Source organism: Pinus tabuliformis, chromosome 2_2 (genome assembly GCF_031772625.1).
Source record: "Pinus tabuliformis cultivar Carrire ecotype Pingquan chromosome 2_2, CPIR1, whole genome shotgun sequence".
Taxonomy (NCBI): domain Eukaryota; kingdom Viridiplantae; phylum Streptophyta; class Pinopsida; order Pinales; family Pinaceae; genus Pinus; species Pinus tabuliformis.
The window spans coordinates 1,147,652,394-1,147,673,332 of NC_142300.1; positions in this window are offsets into that span (position 1 = coordinate 1,147,652,394).

Here is a 20,939-nt window from a genome sequence, read left to right on the forward strand (position 1 = left end):
AGAATGAACTAGATCTCCCCCACCAAAATTTTCAAAACACTAATAATTGTTTCTTTGAAGCCTTTTTTATCATTGATGCCTCTATTTTCTTCATTTTCCCTCTAATTTCCCTTGCATTAAAATTTTTGTCCCTTCACCTTCCTTTTCTCCTATTTTCCTTTATTTTTATAAATAAATGCCAATTATTTCCTCTTTTCCTTTGTCAATTCCTTTGCTAATTTCCATAACCATTATTCATCACCAATTATTCCCACTATAAGTGTTTTTCCCAAAATTCATCTTGGAATACGTGTCCCATGACCTATGCATTATTTTTTTTACATGGAAAATCAACAAGGGCTATTACAAACCCCTCCCCCTTAGGGGAACACCATCATCGATGTTAAATGATGCTTATAACAACAAAAAAAAACATGCTTCCCATCGATATTTATAACAAATCTCGATGCAACATTTACATAATATTAAACTACCAAAACCATGAACACCATATTGCTTATTGGATCTTTATAACACAACTTGATACAATATCTAAAACATACTACTTATTGGAGATTAATAACACATGTCATTCTAGTATCCACAATACACATATGAATAAACATAAGCCAAAATACATAAGAAAACACATATTCTCAACCAATAAATAAAGAAGGATACAAAGACTACATCTGATCATCCATCTCCCATGTAGCTTCACTGGGCCCAAAGTGCTTCCACTGCACTTTAGCTTGATCAATTTCTCAGTTTAAGAGCATGAGTTGTTTCTGCTACAATATGCATTGAGGTTTTGGCTGGAATTCTCCCTCTGGTTCCACCTGCAATAAATACCATTCAATCACATGATCAACATATTTCATGTATCTCTTAAGTAATGAAACATGGAAACCATCATGGACTTTCATTATTGGCGATAGTGCAAGTCGGTAGGCCACTAGTCCAATCCTCTCAAGGATCTCAAAAGTCTTGTAATATCAAAGTGACATATTGGCACATTATTCAATCCTCGATGAGCTCTTCTTGGCTTGATGCACAAATACACATGCTCCCAAACCTAAGACTCCTTGAATGCCCTGTGTTGATATGCATAACTCTTCTACCTATCATGTGTTGCAATCAAATTCATTTTAATAACCTACATCTCATGCTTGATCTTTGTTAACATGTTTGGTCCAATCAACATCCTATTCACTAGATCACTCTAGCTGATGCGAGTATTACAACTCCTCCCATAAAAATCCTCAAATGGACTCATCTTCAAGGACTCCTTATGCCCATTATTATATGTAAACTCTACCATGGAAGATACTCCTCCCACTTTTGCTATTGATGTATGACATACATCCTCAACATATCTTCAAGAATCTTCTTATCCCTCTTTGTATGTCCACCTGTCTACGGATAATAAGCTATACTAAAATATCACTCTATCCCCAAGCCTACAAACAACTAATTCCAAAACCTGGAAGCAAACTTTGCATCTCTGTCTCATATAATCTTCTTGGGAACACCATGAAACCTACTATCTCCCTGATGAATATCTGAGCTACCTCACTAGCTGAATTTCTAGACTTCATTGCAATGAAGTGAGCTACCTTACTCAACATGTTAACCACAACCATGATTGAATCATGTTTCTTCGATTTCCTTGACAAACCTATAATGAAGTCCATTGAAATGACCTCCCATTTCCATTCTGGAAATATAATCAGTTGTAATAAACCTATTAAGTGCTTACACTCAGATTGCACTTGTTGAGAGTCCAAACATCTAGCAAAAAATTCCACCACCTCTTTCTTCAAGGTCAGATAATGATAGAACTTCTTAACTACTACCAGAGTCTTCTGATATCTTGGGTGACCTAAATATGACTTGACATGAAACTCCCTTAAGATAAGCTTCTTGAGCTCACTATTGTCTGGCACATAAATCGTGTTCCCGAATCTAACCAAGCCATCTTCCATGCGGTGATACTCCCCATCCCTATCACCTTCACCATGTTGTTGTAACTTGTGCTTGAGATGTTGGTACCTGTCATCATGCTTCCCTTCTTGCAAGATTTGCTCCGACAAATTTATCCCATATGAACTCACTGCTGCAACATGATTCACCTACACTCTCCTACTAAGAACATCTGCAACCCTGATCTCCTTTCTCTTGATGTACTCATCTCAAATTCAAAATCACTGAAGGTAGCCAACCATACACCTTGCCTGGAATTCAAATTGGGTTGGTCAAAAAAGTACCTCAGCCCACTGTGATCAATCGTCAAGATGAATCTCCTACCAAGAAGATAATGTCTCCACATATTCAATGCATGAATGTTAATTACCAACTTAAGATCATGAGTCTCATAGTTCTTCTCATGCTCATTTAGTTTCCTTGACTCATAGCATAACACCTATCCTTCCTACATCATGAATCCATTAAATCCTTTCTTGCAAGCATCTATAAAAACCACAAACTCTTTATAAATATCTGCAATCTTCAAGACTAGAGAATTTAAAAGAAAATGCTTCAACTTATCGAAACTAGTTGCACACTCATCAATCCATTCAAACTTCTTCCCTTTTCTCTGCAATGATGTAATATGATAGGAAATCCATGAGAAGTTTCTCATGAACCCCCTGTAATAACCCGCTAGTCCAATGAATTATATGACCTCATCCACATTCCTAGGAGTTGGAAATTCCATGATAGCTTTAATCTTTTCTTGTTCCACTGTTATACCTTCCATGGAAAAAAATATCCCAATTAGTAATGAACTTCAGTCTGAAAGAAACTGCACTTGCTAACCTTGGCATAAAATTTATGCTCTCTCAACAATCCTAACACTACTCCTTGGTGCTCTGCATGCTCTTCCTCATTCTTAGAATATATCAATATATCATTAATTAATAATATCAAAAACTTGTCTAGATAAGGATGCAACACATTTTTCATCAAACAAATGAAAGTATCTAGAGCATTAGTAAGACCAAAAGGAACCACCACAAACTCATAATGCCCATACCTTGTACATAATGTGGTCTTGTAAATATCTTCTTGTTTTGTGCACACCTGATGATATCCTAATATCAAGTCAAACATTAAAAAATTGTTTCTCCCTTCATTTGACCAAACAAATCATCAATCTGCAACAAAGGATACCTATTCTTAATAGTCACCTTGTTCAATTGTTTGTAACTAATGCACAACCTGAGATTACCATCCTTCTTATTTACAAAAAACATTGATGCACCCCAAAGCGTTACACTTGGTCTTAAGTATCCCTTATCAAGCATTTCCTTAAGATGCAACTTCAATTCTACGAATTCTGGAGTGCTCGTCTTGTAAGGTTCCTTTGATGTTGGTGCTTCTCGTGGTACCAACTCAATAAAGAAATCCACTTCCCTATGAGGTGATAAATATGAAATATTTGTTGGAACCACATCCTAAAACTGCTGCAAAAGAGGATACCTATTCAAGAATTCATCATCCTCAACACCCTTCCCTTTGTCACTAGAAACATGCACTATAAATAATACACACCCTTTCTTGCAACTGCACTTTACCTACATAACTGTAACTATTTTCACTGATGTAAGCTTCTTCTTTCCCTGCAATATTTTACTTTCCCCATCATCATCCAGGCACTCAATAGCCTTGTCATATCAATATACCTTATTCCTATGAATGTACAACCAATCCACGCCCAAAAAATATTGTATGAACCCAGAGGACGCACATTTAGATGTGTTGATGTAGACATACCATTCAGCTCAAATTCACAAACTCTCACCCAATGATGAACTATTTTCTTGGCCCCTATAGCCAACTGCACCAACTAAGATTTTGCGTGCACTTATTTATTCAAGCCACACTTATTCAATAAAAATGGAAACAACTTGATCACATAGTTTACATGCCATCTCAATAATGGATTCTTGATGGTTTGCTTTCCTATTATCAAATGTTGCATAGATACGAGGAATACTCTTCCCAACATCTCTAACTATTTGTACCTCTTGAGCACTGTAAATTTGAGGTTTTCCACCCTTATGTTGTGGACAATCTCTCTTGTGATGCTCTCAACTACAAGTCCAACACTCAAAGGCTTCCTGCCATTGCCTTTGTTATGTGCCTCAGGCTAATACCCTGTCCCCTGTCAACTACATTGAAATTATTGTATAGCGTTGCATTCTCCCTATCACATGCATCTTGATGCCTTCCTCACTTCTTAACCCACTTTCCTTTAGTATTTTCAGTCCCTTTCCAATCGTGCTTAGGTTAAAACTTACAATTAGACTATTCATATAATGCTTCAACTTCCCAATGACTTCCTCCGATGGTCGAGGCTCATCATACTCAATCTGATCCTCGAATGCTAACAACGATCCACTGATTAATATTTGAACCTTTGTCTTCTCATCCTTGAGGTTGGGAACATACCTCAACAACTCTAGAAACTTGTTCATGTACTATTGATCTTTCATAGAACCCATCTTCAACTCACAGAATTCCTTAGTCTTTTTGTCATAATATCTCTTGGATAAGTACTTCTTCCTAGAGAGTCTTTTAAACTCATGCCATCTCAACTCCTCTCTCTTGATTCCTCTGAAATGATTCACATCTTCCCACTAGATATCCACTTTTACCTTGAGACTGAAAATAGCTATCCTAGCTTTCATGTTTTCTGAATAATCATGCAGCCTGAAGAACTTCTTCATCCCAAGTAGCCATGCTTCTTCATCTTCTGGTTTCTTCATCTCTCCATCAAATGTAGGAGGCATGGATTTCTTGAAATCATCTTGCAAGTACTGCTTCTCACTACTTCTCTAAGGATTTTGGTGGTAATGATGATGGTGATATCTCTCTGAACTAGAACTAGAATGGAACCCATAAGAACTACCTCTCCTATCAGGTGTGTCCAACCATCTTCCACCTATCACTGTGTCATCCATGTCCATCATGTATCATGATCGAGACCTACTGCCATATGACCCAGCAGTCCTTCCTTATGTCCATGATTTATTCTTGGTTGTCCTTGTCACTATGAATATGAAATACTTTGAAGGATCATTGCATTAACCTATGCTTTCTTTTCTTAAGCTTTGGCAAGTCTTTCCTATGACTGTATTATCCTATCATTATCTTCCTTGCAACTTCTAAATTCTTCCTTCATACTTCTCAGTGTATATATTATGTCAGGAGAGTACTCATCTCCTTGTTGCTCAATTGTTCTATAAGGAGAGTCATGTGAACTGTAATCCACCATTCTTCTCATCATATCTAATCTTCTATTTCCTGTAAATGTCATGTTAGATAAACCAAATATAAACATAATCAAAATCATACCTTAGTGTGAATTTCAGGGGAGGTTGTCTCATCTTCACAATCAATCTATATTAGCATGATATACATGTATATACACATAATGAAATTAACATATCAATCATATCAACATCATAACGCACCAACATCATCATGATGACACAAAACTGCAACAATGACCATCACAATGCATTCATATCAAAGATGTAAACAAATAGCATGCATGCATAAAAACCACATCTACCCTGAGGTTTCATGCTACAACTTCACTCTGATACCACCCCGTGGCATCAGACTTCACCCAAAGAGAATGGAACCTGCTCTGATACCACCCTATAAAGCCTCCTCCCACATTTACCCAAATTCACAAGCTTGCTAGGGTAAACATGAGAAGAGTGTCACTATGACATGAGTCGACCTCCAAGTTTCAGTTAAGGAAGTGGGGCCTACAAACCAGAAACTTACTAACATCCCACAGGGACTAAAAATCACTCAGGAGCTGGAAAACCACACCAGGTGATCAATCACTAAGTTGGAACCCTTTTTCTCTGACCTAGCTCCATAATCATACCCTTGACACTACATCCTTGTAGTTGGAAGCCTATAGCCGAACTCAGAGGCTTTCTTCCATGCGGTTATGACCCAAGTCCTCTAGTTTAGTGCTAGCGGTTCCAAGATTTGAGCCATTTTTCTAGGCTAGTCTCCAAACCATTCCCTGGAACTACCTATAACTTTCCAGAAGTATAGAAAATGTGATAACAATGCGAAACATTGAAACTCAATCAAGAACTTGACCCAAAGATGCCTAATTCATAACAAACATTTCGCCAAATATATGGAAAACATGTAAGCTACAGGTCATGAATGCATATCTGATCATAAACTGAAAGTCTTCATCTGAGAATCACCAAGAAGGCTCTAAACCCTTTCTATCTAGCTGCAATAACACTTGTTATTCCATTCATTCATCAACCATTCTATAACTTATCAAAACATGACAAGGTCCATAGATATAATACATGATATAATCAACAACCAACAAATAACCATCATAGAAACCATGGAAAATCAGCCATAATGTCAACTTGATATCCAATACAAATTCCCATAAATCACAATAGGAAAATAGCTCTTACTAACATATGAAAATACCAACCAAGTCAGGGACTTCCACATACCACCTGACCATATATTAGAGTGAACCAAATCTCTCTTTTTGCTAATCACCCTCATGCCATATTATAAGCATGAATGTGGTATCTCATGGAATGAGCGAAGACAAAACCAACCAAGGCTTCCAAAGGCCACACCACATCAACCCTCAACCATAGTGATTCCACCTCTATAGTATGGAAATCACTAACATTAACTAGATTAGTCTATACCCAAGTTGTCTGGGGCTCCAAAGTTTTTTTCCCAACCACGGGCTCCAGGAACTACTAACTCAACCCACAACCTTCCAGGGCTCCAGAGTTTTTTTCCCAACCACGGGATCTAGGAACTAGTAACTCAACCCACCAAGGGCTCCAGAGTGTTTGTCCCAACTAACAGGTCTAGGAACTAGTAACTCAACCCAAGTTGTTCCAGGGATTTGAGAGTGTTTGTTCCAAACCACAACGTTAAGGAACATGTGCACCAATTATGAAAACAAGTGGAAATCCCACAACACCATGGCTACCCAATAAATGGCAAGGCAAGGTTGAAACCACTGTTAATCCAGGAAAATATCCATGCCAATGACAACACATAACCAAAAAATTACATGCATATACCATGCATACAAAAATCAACAAGGAAATCACACATGCAACTTGGTTCCTGCAATGTGATCCCACAATAGCTATTGATCCAACTATCTCCTTGCACTTTATACTTTTTGTTTCCTTCTTTGTTCAATCCAAGTGAATGCTAGAGTGGTCCAAGCATGCTCCAAGAATGCTCTAAGTATGAAAGAGTATGAGATAATGAGCGTGTGAGAGAATAAATGAGAGCTCCACCACCAAAATTGTCAAAAATCTACCAATTGTTTTTCTAAAGCCTTTTTATCATTGATGCCTCTATTTTATTCATTTTCCTCAAATTTTCCTCTAATTTACCTTGCATGAAAAAATTGTATCTATTCACCTTCCTTTTCTCCTATTTTCCTATATTTTTATAAATAAATGCCAATTATTTCCACTTTTCCTTTGCCAATACTGTTTCCAATCTCCATATCCATTATTAATCACAAGTGATTTCCACTATAAGTTTTTTACCCAACATTCAACTTGGAATACATGTCCCATGACCTTGCTCTCATTTTATTTACATGGAAAATGAACCAAGATATGTTATAGATACATTAGTTGGAACATATTAATGCCTCATTAGACAATAAGTTAATCTTAATGTACATAGGCAAGATAATATGGGATGCCTAGGGAGATATCATTTTCCCAAGGGACATAATTAATGTAATGTGTTCATAATAATGTAATAATGCACACATGCATTAGTAGTTAGTGGGTAATAAATAGGTAAACTATATTTTTAGTATGGTAATACATAAAATAATAAGGCAGAGGTGGCACATGCCCTTAGGAATATTCATGAGAGAATTTATATACACATGACTATCATTGTATAAGACATGTTGTCAAGGGATAAGCGATATTTTTCCCCTACTTTAAGTGATTCTACTATATTCTTCATTTTGATTATATATGTGGATGCACTTGTTATTATGCAATTAATGTTTTATCTTTTATCTACTAAGGTTTCTAACAAGTTGTGTTAGAGCTCTTTCTTGTACAAAAAATGGAATATTTCTTTTTTTTTGTTATATTTTTCAAGGGAGAAACCAGGCCATGACACTATGATCCATATATGAATATATCATTGTTGAATATGAAGAAATAGATTTTTGATCTAGGTTCCTTTAGAAAGAGACCCAATTAAAAAAAACAAATAACTCAAATTAAAGTATAGGAAGCGAATAAATCATTGATTTAAAATATATGATATTAGGATTTTTCAATGACATACATGACTATTGTAGAGGTGAAATTTTTTGGCAAAGGAACTAAAATTCATATAGCCTAGTGTTATTGAATTAAAGTAGTTGTGGAAATTTTGAATTGGTTTTATAATAGGAAATTGATGGATTATCACAAATTATATACATGTTTCAAGTTGAAATATTATCATGTAATTATCTCTCTATTTAAGAATCAAATTGGAGAAAAAAATTCCTAGTGGAAGCACAATGGCTATAGGATTTCAAAATTGGGATCATAATAGAGAACCATGGGAGTATATTAGAAGTCACACTCATTCAAGTTGAAATTTTTGTAATGTTATTCTCTCTATTTACGAACGTGATTGTAATACGACTAATGACATTAGATGTAGAGTGACTATGTCATTTCAAGATTGGGTTCATAATAGAAGTTTTGATTAGAATTAAGGAAGGTAGGGATTTCTAAAAATTGTCACTTCAAAAACCTACTTTCATAAAGGATATTACATTAAAACTAAAACATTTTTTCAAAGCCCTATTCCATTTGTGGATTTTTTAACAAGAAGGATGTATTTATATGAAAATATTATGGTACTTGTATTAAAGAATACATAAAAAAATAATAAGACAAAAGACCCACTACTTTCAAAAATATATATACACTTAATCTAACAGATGAAGAGAGTTAGGGCTCGAACTACTTGAACCTTTGCAATACAAGCCTCGCAATTCCCGATGGCCTCCCATGGCGAAAGAAAAGAAAGATGAGGGGGCAGGAGATCCTTTCAAAATATTTCTCGAGGAAGCCCTCGAGCAATGAAAGAACGTGATGATGGATAATTTTGCGCAGATCCTTCAGTGGCTACCCACAGGCGATGCATCTTCATCCAACAACCACTCTAGAGGCACAACTCCTTTTAAGTTTCAACTTTGACATTCGCATATTTTGAAGTCAAATGTAGATGTCTTAGATAGATGATTAAATATGTTGGAAGGATATTTTTCAGTTCATGACTTCTCGAATCGAAAAACGATTACTTTCAAACTCCTCAAAGCTACCCCACATGTCAAGGATTGGTGGGAAACCTACTGTGACCAAAAGGATGAGGGGGAATCCTCACTATTTTTAGACACACCAACTTGGAATTATTTTCGAGATGCCATCAAGGAACAATATTACCCTATGAGAAGCTATGAAGATAAATACATAAAGTGGGCCATGCTGTGGCAGGGAAGGGACCAAGATGTGTCAAAGTTCAAAAATGTTTTCCATACCCTTCGCAGGAAGCTGGGTATCAAGGATTCTAAGCAGAATTTGGCACTCAAGTACCCTAGCTACCTACATAAGTACATTGAGGATGAGATGGAGTTCCTGGACATCTCCTCACTTGGTGGCACCTATCAATATGTTTCCAAGATCAACCAAAAATTTAAATAGAAGAAGCGAGACTTTGGATCTGTGAATCCTAAGCAAGGGAAAGGTGCCCCAAAAATACATAACAAAGGAAAAAGCCAAGGTGAGGCAACCTAGGACAACCCTTTGAAGCTACAAGAAAATAAAAACACCACGAAGACAAAGAAGGACATAGGGAAATGGTGTGAGCTCCCTAAGAGCCCCACTCACAACATAAGTGAGTGCTGACACAAGCAGTCACTGGTGGTCGAGCTGAAGGCTTCTGAATCAGATGCATGTTCTGACTCTGAGTTAGAAACTGGAAAGGGGAATGAAAAAGGGAAGAATATTATCGATGCAGAGCCTAATTCCACCGTTGCCACCACCAAGATTCAGAAGGACGAGCCTGAAGATCCAGAGGAGGGGGAGCGACTCTTCCACTCACAAATGTGGGTGAAGGGTTCTCTGTTGCAGTTCATTGTTGATAGTGGGAGCCAAAAGAACCTCATTTCAGCGAGGTCATGAAGCGGTTGGGCCCACTGACCACACCACACCCACAACCATACACCAATGGGTGGCTTCACCAAGGGCGACATCTCCGCGTCAACCAATAGTGTTGCCTTCCCTACAGCATCAAGCCCTTCAGAGATGAGGTGTTGTGTGATTTTGCTCCTCTTGAAGTTTTTGATGTATTATTATGCCAACCATACTTGTGGAAGTGACATGTTGTGGATGAGTCTAGGCCTCACATTGTTATTATTACTTTGGGAAATAAGTTGTACAAAATACTAGAGGTACCACCACCTACCACCATTTCTTTGATCATTGTGAAGCAATGTAGTAAGATAATTTTCCAAATCAAGAAATTTGTTTTCCTTATGATTTTCCCTCAGGGCAAGAAGAAGATTGTGGCCATGGCCTCCAGACATGGCTCCTTCTCATGACAACATCATATGAACAAGGTTGTGGAGAAGTACAAGGACATCTTCACCTCACCCATAGGGTAATCTCTACACTATCAAGTCAAGCACCCCATCAATTTGGCCCCAAGCACGCCACTACCCAATGGACCGATCTATCGACATTATGTTCTTGAGATCAATGAAATCAAGAGGAAGGTTCAAGAGTTATTGCAAAAAGGGAACATCAGGCCAACCTCATTACCCTGTGGGAGCTCGATCGTGTTGATACAAAAGAAGGACGGGACCTAGAGACTTTGTATTGACTATTGGGCGTTGAACAAGATCACTCTCTGGAATAGGTACCCAATCCCATGGATTGATGACATTTTGGACCAGCTCAAGGGGGCCAAATATTTCAAGAAGATTTACTTGAATTCTGGTTATCACTAGGTACTGATCAAACCCTTTGATGTGTGGAATACTTCCTTCGAATCCAAGGAGGGCCTTTTCAAATGGCTGGTCATCCCTTTCGGGTTGACAATGCCCCTACAACCTTCACGAGGTTGATGAATGATATCTTGTGACCCTTCACTAAATCATTCATGGTGGTGTATCTGGATGACATTCTGATATTCAGCCAGAGTTGGGAAGAGCACCTCTACCATATTTGACAGGTCCTCCAAACCCTACGACAACACAAGTTGTGTGCTAATTTGGAGAAATGCACTTTTGGTATGACCCAGGTTCAATATATAGGGTACATCATTGATGAGCGGGGTGTGCATGTGGACCCAACCAAGATACAAGTCATTCGGGATTGGCTAGCCCCAACCACTCTAACAGAGCTTTGCAAATTTTTGGGTCTTGCCAACTTCTACCGTAGGTTCGTGTTGGGGTTCTCTCATATCACTTGGCCTTTGAGTCAAGTCACCAAGGGAGGAGTGAAATCAAAGTTATTTTGGTCTGAATCCCAACAGAAGGCATTTTTTGAGTTGAAGCATCGCCTCTACTCTGCACCAGTGCTCAGATTACTAGACCTACAACAACCATTTGAGATCGAGAAAGATGCCTCTAACTATGTTATTGGTGCAGTTCTTACTCAGCAGGGGCATCCCATGGCATATCATAGTTAGACACTTTCAGACACAGTCCAGAAGTATCCCACCTATGACAAATGGATGTATTCCATTTTGCAGGCCTACTGACAATGGAAGCATACATTCTAGGAAAGGAAACGGTCATGCACACAAACCATTGACCCTTGCAGCTCATACAGACATAGGGAAGTTGCAGAAATATCATTGTCATAATTTTTCCACATACCTACAACATTTCCATTTGAACGTTAGCTACAAGAAGGGAAACACCAAGAACATTACAGATTGCCTCAACCTACTACTGGTCATGAAGTTTACCACTATGCTCGACTCTTGTGTGAATGAGATTGAAGGGTGGCCACATCTTTACAAGAGTGATCCAGAATTCGTAAGCACATACCAAATGCTCCTGGAAGGAAAGCAAGTTCCAAATTTTCACCTCCAGGATGCACTGTTATTCCACCTAGGAGACCTCTATGTTCCTTCAAGTGAGCATGCCAATATTATTTAGGAGGTGCACTATAGTTAGGTTATTGGACATTTCAAGGTAGAGAAAATAGTGGTAGTGCTGCAAAAGTATTTTTATTGGTCAAACCTTCGACAGGATGTTGGGAAATACTTCAAATCATGCACTGCATGTTCCATTTCCAAACCAACCATCAAGAAGCAAGGCCTATAAATTCCTCTGCCTACTCCTAGTCGACATTAGGAATCCATCTCCATGGATTATATGTCGGGCCTTCCTTCTACTAAGCATGGAATCGATTGTGTTTTGTGGTTATTGAGAAATTCTCTAAGATGGCCATTTTAGCAACCTGTAAGAAGAGTATCACATTATAATCCATTGCTAAGCTCTTCTTTGAACGAGTGTGGGTACACTTTTGGATCCCACAGTTCATTATCTCAGATTGGGATAGTAGGTTCCTAAGTACATTTTGGTCAAGTCTTTGGTCAATGTTGGATACCAGGCTCACTAAGTCCACGACTTTCCACCCCTAAACTGATGGCCAAACTGAGATCATCAACATGATCATCATACACATTCTACATATGTACAAATAGAAGCATCCATGCACATGGGATGATAGCCTCTCCTATGTCCAACACGGCTACAACAGAGCTCTCCATAGCTCAACTGGCCACAGCCCCTTTCAGGTGGGCTTAGGATTCCAGCCACTATGTCCCATTGATGTCATAATACCATTTGCATCTACTCAAGTAGATTCGGCTCATATCGATTCCGAAGCTGACAGAGCTAATAACTTCATTGAGTGCATTTAGTACATTTTCCAGTAGGTCCATGACATATTGGAAAGAGCCAATGCTAAGTACAAGTACCATCATGATCAACGTCGGGTGTCACACAAGTTCCAGGTAGGTGACAAAATTTGGTTACATTTGTATAAGGAGCGCCTCATTGGGCCCCACCGCAAGCTTCCCCCACTCCAATAGGCACCTTACATCATCCTTAAGGCTATAGGGGATAATGCTTTCGAACTCACCATTCCACCATTCCTTGGCTTGCACCTAGTGTTCAGTGTGGACCGCCTTCGACCATACTTTCAACCATTACTGGACACATCAGAGATTGCAAAACAACTCAAACCAACAAAATTAAACCCAGACTACATGGAACAGGTGAAAACTAATTGGATCATTAACACACAAATCAAGAACACTCACCAGCAGAAGATCCAACTGTATCAGGTTGTCAAATTTGGCCAATTCTTACACCAAGGCAAGTGGCTCACCAGGGAATATGTTTAGTATAATTTTCCCCATCTCATGGAAGCGCTCAACGCAATGGGTACCATTGATTCCTAAGTTTCGAGGACTGATCTAGGCAGATATTGGTGGCCACCTGCCTATCCCACTTCGACCCCCCACTTTTGTTTCTTTAGTTCTCGCACAACGTACTATTGTTGGTAGTCTTTTAGGTCCTAAAATTATGAAGCCACTTTAAGGGACTAAAAGATGTTTTTAGGGAAAATAGGTAGACCATATATCTTCAAAACGAGGTATTATGATAGCCAAACGAAGATCGTATGCTAAAGTTACGACCCCGAGAAGTTGATGTACCATTTTACCCAAACGGGGACCATAGCTTTGGCACTTCATCTCTTAAGGTTAGGTTTTTGGATGTTTAGGGTTTTCCATTGTTTCTCAATAATAAATAGGCATTTGAGCCTCATTGTAACAAAGTGCAGAGGCATGTAACTGCCACATCTCTTCTCATAGATAAGCTACCATCACCCGAGCTAGTTTATTTCCATTTCTGTATGTAAGCATATTCCAGTTCATTGATAGTAATGAAATGAAGTTTTATTTCTTTTGCATCTCTGTGTTTATGTGTATATTTGTATTTTGTTGTGTTACTGCATAAGTCTGGATCAAATTTACATATCTTGTGCTTTAATTTCATAATTATCTTTAAAAGTTACTTCATTAGAAAGATATTGTGTGATAAATCATGAGCAACATTAAGTATAAAAGCATGTAAACCATAGGTACGCAAAAAAATCAACATGCCAATATATCAAACACTAAATCACTGAATAACTTAATATCATTAATTGAATAACTAAATACCAATAAGTAAATCATTGAATACCAACCATTGAATACCAATATACCAAGTCACATCCAAATCGCTATCAATACAATGCCATAATTAAATTCCAAGACAAATCCCATCAAACTATAGCAATATCATGCCAAGCCAAATAGCTCATCATGCTATCAATATCAATCCAATAGACCAAACTAATATCCCTCATCAAACCATTCAATTCATATCTCAATATGTAACAATATTATCATAACCAAATAGTGCATATCCATCTAGAACCAAGTCAATACTCAACCATACTCATCATGAAAGTCCTTTCTTCATCATCATTCTCAAGCTAATGTTAAGACAAAAAATATCATTCACAAACTATCAATCACTAAGGCACAAATTGTCAAGTACTATTTCCAAAAGAAATTACACATAACCAAGCCAATATCAAACCCCAATCTAAATATAATATATTACAAGTTATGCCAATATGTAATATCACTGTCAAGAAGCAAGTTCATTAGATTCCTCTACTAGATTGCAAATTCTCCAACAATATGGAAAATATCAATCAACAACATGTATATATATGTGTGTGTGCTTGTGTGTCAAATCCATAAATGATATTTGTCCCAACAAGTCACTAAAGCAAAGCAATAAGCCTTTAATGGAGTCAATCCTTCTCTTTACAATCTCTAAATCATTAGCTTAATGCAACCATAGTTCAAACATGTAAAAAATTAGTTAGATACCAACATTCAGATCCAATCATAACATTATCTTGTCAAACATCCAAGACTCTCTCAACAAACTTTGCAACAAGCCATACAACAGTATGCAATCTCTGCAACAAGATATCATTAACAATTATTAACAAGGCACAATTTACTATCATCAAGCACACATGTCAAGACCCATCATATAGATCACTGTTAATAGAGATACTCACTATCATCAAACATACAAACCCAATTATTTATATTTCTTTCCTTCAAAAACACTCTATGTTCTCTACATACATAGGCAAGGAGCCACACAAATCTCTGCAAAATAATAAGAAGACAAAAAACAACATCATAGGATGTATCCCTGCATATAATTATTCAATGACCTTTGCATACACATTCAAGTATAACAACACATTATGTTCTCTATATATAGATCTCTTGATAATACAATAACTCTTCCAAAACCCTCCTACGAGACAAACATGTTAGTCATAGAATTCTTCTTCAAAGCTCTTCTAGCAAAGGTTCTCTAGATCGTTGTGTGAAAACTAGATCAAAGAGTCGAAGTCGTCAAGACATATAATATGAAGAGGCCATTATTCTCATATAATGTTGATATTTTTCATAAAAAGGTGGCATACATATCCAATTTAGATATGGTCCAAGCAGTGAAGATCCATTTCTAGTATGCTAGTTATAACAACAATAACAAATCATTGTAAATCAAAACCTTATGTCAAAGCTCGCTTTGCATACCAGAAATTACTGAAGAGATATAAATTTCCTTTGTCTCATATGCAAACATTTCCTCTCTATCACAAATCAGTGAGAAATTGCATCTTTTGTGCAAACAAATCAATCCATACAATGATGTATGTAAAACTCTCACTAATTCTTGTCTAACCAATAATATTTTCAATCAATACAAATAGGGAAGACAAAGAGATTCAGAGACATATGTGCATTGTTGAGATAATTCATTTATTCTTCACATACTAGATAGATCACAATAAAATATGCTCCTATTGCCTTCCGTTACACCTGCAACAAAAAATTAGTAAAAATGTCACCATTCTAGATCACCTTCATGTGCTCCAGTGTAAAATTATTCAGACACATCTCAAGAGAGAATTCATCGATGCACACTCTTGCTCCCATTTGATCCCCCTTTTATAGCTTTTGATCCTCTCAATACCATAGGAAAAAACTAATGAATTTCAAATACCATAGGAAAAATAACTAATGTATTTGATGTTGGAACTATTGACCTTGTTAATACAACCTTGTGTGCACAATTTCATGGATGGGAGCCTTGGTTTTGTTCTTAGTTTTTTATTTTTATCACCTACAAGCATGGGCACATGGATGATGATGACAACTTTTGGCTGATACTTTCCCATATGCACGCATGACACTAGAAATTCTCAGCTAGAAGCCTACAACCACACATAGGACACTCTCTTCCAACATCTAGGCATAGCATAGGAGAAAACAATAGTTCTTCACCTCAGAAGTTCTCCCAATGTCTTGCACACTTTCATCAACACATGTACATACCTCCAAACCTCTTCCAAGCTCTATTATACTTCTACAAAAACATTAATCATAACAACCAATTTGTGTGTGTGTTATATTCTTTCCACGACTAGTTGTGGGCGGAACATGGGGGTCACAGAGAGGTGTCAAGGGGGCAGAACCCCCCCTGCATAGGGTCTGAGGCAACACCTCAAGATTTTTTTTTGGACCCTATATTAGGTGGGCGGTGTTGAGTGATAAAAGGTGCCTTTTTAACTCCTAATTATCTTCACATTAATTATCAATCCAAGCAAGTCTTTCTATTTCAAGAGTGTACACAGTATGTGGCGGCTATTTAACTCAGAGAGTAGTGCTTCTAAATTGTAGTATAGCTCTTTTAAATACAAGAGTAAATGGGTGCAGTAAGTAAATTTTAATTGCAATTAAAAGAAAACTCAATCCTCTAATGAAACTAAATCAGACACTCATCAAAGTAACAACAATCATCAGTCGAGAATACAATAGTAATAACTCATTCCTCTTTTAACTGATTTATTGAAAACACAATTCTTAATATAAGCAGCAAATGATCTCAATCTGAGAGCTTCGACAACAGTAGTCAATACTCTTTGCGGTAGATGATCTCAAAACATAATGCTTAACTAAATAACTAGATCTTGAATAACAATAAATTGTATCAACGATATTACAGTAAAATATATGAACAAAACGAATACGTTGAGATTGGAACAACACGAAAATCAAATATATAGGAGACTGGTGTTCCTTCAATGGAATGATAGTTGTTCCTTAAAGGGGAACAACAATTGTTCACGAAAATCTGTACACAAAATTGATGTTCCTTAGAGGGAACGACAGCTGTTCTTTGGAGGGAATAGCAGCTGTCCCTTAGAGGGAACAACAAAGGAAAAAAATATTTTATTTATAGTTTAAACAAGCAAATTCAATCAAAATAGAAAGAAAAATTTATGTACAAAATTCAAAAACAAATGAATTATTCACTGGGTCAATGGTGAGGATGGGTTGTCCTCCTCAGTGAGAATTTGTATGGTGGAATCTTCCCATAACTGTTGGCAAAGGGCCTCCCTGGTAAGCGATTTGTGATAAAGTCATACTCGATGTCCATTCGCTTTAAAAGTATGGCTAGAACCATCGATGGTGGCTAATGTGATGGTGCCATTATCATGCACCTTTTGTATCTCATAAGGTCCTAACCATCTAGTCTAGAGTTTTCCAGGGAAATCCTGGAACCTAGAATCATACAAGAGTGCCCAATCTCCTTCGTGGAAGATCTTCTTTTTAATAAGGGCATCATGCCATTTCGCTCTTTACTATTGGATCAGTGTAGCGTGTTGAAGAGCTGATAGCTAGATTTCATCCAATTCATTGATTTGATGTAGCCTATTAATCTGTGCCTCGTTTAAGTCCAAGCCTACTTCTTGAGCTATCCTCAAAGTCTAGATTCCGAATTCAATTGGTAAGATAGGTTCTTTGCTAAACACTAATTGGTATGGGGAATATCCCGTGGTACTTCTACATGTCATATGATATGCCCATAGGTCTTCTGGCAATTGGGTAGCCTAGTCATGCTTATGTGATGCAACTGTCTTTGTGAGTATTGCCTCGATCACTTTATTGGTGCTTTCTACCTGGCCATTTGTGTGTAGTGGTATGGAGTTGCGATTCTGTGCATGATATGATAATTCTTTAAAGTTGAAGCGATATTATGACCCATGAATTGTGGCCCTCCATCTGTGATTACCTCTCTAGGCAAGCCATATCACATGAATAGTTGGAAAAGAAAGTGGATTACTGAATCCTCTGTTGCCCTTGGTAGTGCCTCTGCCTCCACCCATTTAGTCACATACTCTGTTGCAACTAATATATATGTCTTTTGATTAGAGGACGGGTTTATTGGACTGATGAAGTCTAACGCCCATCACTCAAAAGGTTTAATGACTATCTGTGGGTGCAGGGGCATCTCATCAGACTGCCCGGGGCATCCCATTCTCTGGCAACTGTCACATGCCTGGACAAACTTCTTGGCATATTTAAAAATGGTGGGCCAATAATAGCCCATTTGTAAAAATTTGTGACCAGTCCTATGATCTGCAAAATGTCTGCCACACAGCCCATCATGGCATGCTTTCAGAATGTTGAAAACTTCATCTTCCCTGATGCATCTTCTAATGTGCATATCAACTCCTGTATGAAATAAATAGCCCCCGATCCAAGAGAATCATGTGCTGCGCTGCACTATTTGTTTTCTTTCATTAGCTGTCAGGTGCTTGGGTAATTTTCCCACTACAAAATAATTTGCAACATCTGCGTACCACGATGTTTTCACTATTACAACAAATAAATGTTCATCTGGAAACTGGTCTTCTACTGCTGTCGAGTCATCTATCTTTGGCATTCGTGAAAGGAAGTCTGCTACTAGATTTTCTTTTCCTAGTCGATCTTTAATTATTATATGGAATTCCTACAAAAGAATCAACCATCTTGTCACTCTTCCATTTGTAATTGGTTTATTGGCTAGATATTTAATATTAGAGTGATCAGTTCATAAAACCACAAGGTATCTTGTTATATAATGTCTGAATTTATTGATAGCATAGACTACAGCCAAAAATTCCTTTTCAGTAATAGTATAATTTAATTCAGCAGGAGATAGATTTTTGCTAATATAGTATATTGCATATGGCTTTTTATCTTCTTCCTGGCCGAGAACTACTCCTATGGCTGTGTCTGAAGCGTCAGATGAAATCTGGAATGGAAGATCCTAGTTTGGACCCCTTAATACTGGGGCTGTTGATACAAGATGTTTTAAATCTTCAAAAGCACTGTCACATTTATCTATCCAAATGAAATCAATATTACCTGTTAGTACATATAACGATGCAACAATATGAGAAAAATTCTTTATAAACCTTCTATAATAACTAGAAAATCCCAAAAATAAAATCTTGTAGCGGAGAGGGAGAGACGGATGACCTAAGGCTTTTGCAACCCATCCTAGGGTTTCTGCAGTCCCTGCAACGGCAGGCTTGACAGACGCAGTACAGCACTAAAACAACCAGAGTGGATTCGTGGTTAGCATGAGCCGGCCATAAGCAAACAATAGAATGCAGTCCCCTCAGGGGGAGGGTGATGCGCCTCCCCCCAAAAAGGACAGTCAAACGCAGCCGACGGAAGAATGGGACAAAGAAAATGAACAGAGCGGAGGCAATACGGGACGCAGCAAGCAACAAGGCAAGGAGACAGATCAGGAAGACAAAAATAAGGCAAGTTCCTCCACATGCAAGCCAGTTGCAACTCACAGGCCAAGAGTGGAGTTCCCCAGTCATCGTATCAATGCCAGAATACAGTATATGAGAGATCATGCACTGATTGGCAAATTCATTGGAATATGGCCGACTGAGAGAGCGCTGAGAAGCTGGATAAGCACCAAATGGAACCCAAAAGGGCATATTACTCTGCATCTAGGGCCAAAGGGGTTCTTTACTGCAGTCTTCAACTGCCTGGAAGATCGCAATAGGATTCTGGATGGGGGTCCTTATTTTTTCAACTCTGCAGGATTATATCTCAAAGCGTGGGTCGAAAGATTCAATCCAGACAAGGAAGACCTTAGCTATGCCCCCGTGTGGATAAGGTTGTACTCGCTTCCTTGGGAATACTGGGAAGAAAAATCTCTTCAGGAGATTGGGAACACACTAGGCGAGTTTGTCAAGGTCGCAGAGGAAACAAAACTATGCAGATACACGTCTTATGCACGGATCTGTGTTTACATGGACCTTAAGCAAGCCCTGCCAGACACGGTAAGTTTCTTTCATGAAGATGTTGAATGGATTCAAGTTATAGATTATGAGCATGTACCATTTAGATGTAGGAAATGCCATGATATAGGGCATCTCTACAGAGACTGTCCACTGAACAAGAAACCCCCTTCTCAAGAAAGTTCAGATAACCAAACGCCTGATGGTTATACTAAGGTAACAAACCGTAGAAGAGGGAACAAAAGATCAACAGTCAATCCCAAGACAAATCCAGTCAACATGACAAAACCCTCAACGAGTAATAGCTTTGAAGCCCTAGCTAAGACTGACCTGCAAGATCTGGAGAAGGAACCGCAGAAGGACAAAGAATCTAATAAAGAACAGTTGGAAGAAACTTCACCGCAATCAGGAGATATCCCTCTCAAGAAATCAATCCTTCAATCTCAATCCAAATCTCAATCCTGGCATTCCCAGGGAGAAACTAATCTTCATTACTTTCATTCTTCATTACTCAAAATAAGAAATTACTTTCATTCATTAATCAATTTTGATAATCAAAATAAGAAATTTATTAATCAATTTTCATTAATCAAATTATTTTCATTCTTCATTAATCAATTTTCATTAATCAAAATG